Raw genomic sequence first — 2,502 nt, 5'->3', positions numbered from 1 at the left:
TGGCCTAACCCGAGGGCGCAGGGAATAAGGCATTACTGTCTCATTCCTGATGCGGCTGCGCACAGCAGGTGCCTTTTGAGCAGCACCGGGCTCTTTGGTTTTAAAAGTATTTCGACCGTATCGGATAATGCGCCGGCGGTCACGGTCAACCGCTGGGCGATCGGAGTGTGCAGTTTTTGGGGCCGACCTTTTCCAACCCGTCCTTCCTCGGGGGAAGGAGCATCGCTGCTTCCATAAATATGGACATGCTGGTCGCCTGGGGGAAACACCTTACTGCCTTCACACTCCTGTCGCAGAGGACAGTACGACTTTACCCCCAGACCGCCTCGTAGCACGATTACTCGTAGTATGGGGTCTCGCTGCTCCCCTTTGGCCTTCCTGGCATGGTTGCACCTTGTGGAACGAAGTTCCAGCCAGTGTAGCCCGCGGGATCATTGCAGCACTGAAGCCCGACCACCACGTCAATGTGGCAGAAGACGAGAACCGGGTTTGGCCAGCCTCAAGGAGGCGGAATAACCATACCATTTTCTCAAAGATCAACGAATGCGGGAAGATTTGCTGTCGGACAGTGACTATGTCACTCGGAGAATGGGCAGGAGCCCAGATTTCTACCTCACGTCCAGCTACGGTGCTCAGTTAGGTATGTGGCAGGACTAATCGAAGTGAATAAAAGGTTGGTACTATCAATGCGACTGGCACGAGTCAGAGTACATCAAATACAGGGGTCTCGGTACAAATGCTCTCGATATAACTTAAAGCCGGATTGAAGGGTGTTCACGTGATGACTTTGCGAGGTGCGTGCAGAGTGGTAGGTATGGCGTTTCCGTTGAGCTGTATGTGCCCCTAGTTGCCTGACCGTCCATCTGATATACTCACCAGGACATTCTGCGAAACGAATTATGCACACACAATCCGTACCGTGTTGTGGAGCGATGGGATAACTGTGGGGCAAAAATGGCCATAATTACCACTGGTAAAATCTTCAAGTTCAAAACAGCTGGGCTGTTAACATTTCGACACAAGCAGAAACCACATTAATTCACACAAGCCATGCACCTAACTAAGGTTAGTGACCTCTTGATTTTGGGGTTTCGAGTGTAGATTTGAAACCTGAACATGAACTATCGGGTCACGTCCCAGCCAACTGATGAGCCACAACCAGGACGAAACGCGCAGCGGAATCGAACTCACCTGCCCTATGGCTAACGCCTGAGGGAATTGTCAACCCCATGGGTAGGTAATCATCCCGTCCGTCTTGAGGTTGGAAATTGTCCCGACTATTCACCTATAGTCAGATTCAAAACATTCTTCGATGCATCCCCTGAAACATGAATCCGCATGTTTACGAATACCTCTGTACTGTTTGCACGCACACAATAAAATGACGCGTAGCTGAGAAATTCGCGACTGTCACTTAACGACTTGGCCAGTGTACCGACGTGCAGAGGACTGTTATTATGTGATGACCTTCACGGGGAGTATACGACCTTATGTGCATCCATAGTGAAGTAGATTTTGTCGAATACTGGACACAGTACTGCCTAGAGAGCACAGTTAGTTCAACTTTTGGACGCGAGCTGCGATCCCGTGTCCGCAAGGCTAAATGGTCTAAAAGACATTGGTTCCGTCTAACCAAACAACCAGAACTCAATACGAGTGTGGCTCATTCACAATGCAGGCGAGCACCATCTGGTTCAGTTGTCCCCATTTGGGCCTGTGAATGCTAAACCTTCACGTTTTAGACCTTCGGGAGTATCAAGTCTACAACAGTGCTAAAAGTGACGTTCCGTGATCACCAGAGTACACACTTCTGATCTTTGGATCATCGACAGCATGACATCAGTGTTCAACACCGATGCTTAGCTGCCGTGCAACTGAAAGCCTTATTGTAAAGAAAAGAATAAAGTTGGACGGGAAAGGGACTTAATGCTGGCTTACTACAATCATTCCGAGGTGCCTACACCTCCAAACACTCATTCAGGCAATCTGGATAGAAACTGACAACAAGAGCGCCACTGACATCGGTTGGCAGCCATACCTTGTAGTGTCTCCAACCAGGCGCGGTGAGGATCACGTGGTCCTCATCCTGGAAGGCGAGTAGCACAAAGTAGCACCTGGAATGTGTTATATGGATAGGGCTATCAATCGAAGCAACCTGATGGTCGTTTACTTTTCCTAACATGTTTCAGTAATTGGAGGCCACAATTTGGGAAGGCTACCCTCTGTGCTCAGGATCCGAACCTATCCCCTTAGACTTGCATCGGCTTACAAAGGCTTTCGAAAATTGCGGTCCAGCTCAAAGTCCTACACAAGGATCTATCAGCTGGGAGTACCAACCTAATGTATGCTTGTAATGTACTACTCATAAGGTTGCTGAAAATCCATCGACAGCCCACGACCGGTTTCGCCCTTCCACTTCGGGCTCATCAGGTAGGCGCAGTCCCCGGGTTTCCGTCAACCTTATGCTCTACTTGAAACCAAATTGCACGAAATTAGCCAATA

Source organism: Opisthorchis viverrini (genome assembly GCF_000715545.1).
Source record: "Opisthorchis viverrini unplaced genomic scaffold opera_v5_108, whole genome shotgun sequence".
Lineage (NCBI taxonomy): Eukaryota > Metazoa > Platyhelminthes > Trematoda > Opisthorchiida > Opisthorchiidae > Opisthorchis > Opisthorchis viverrini.
Note: the sequence above shows the minus strand (reverse complement) of the source record.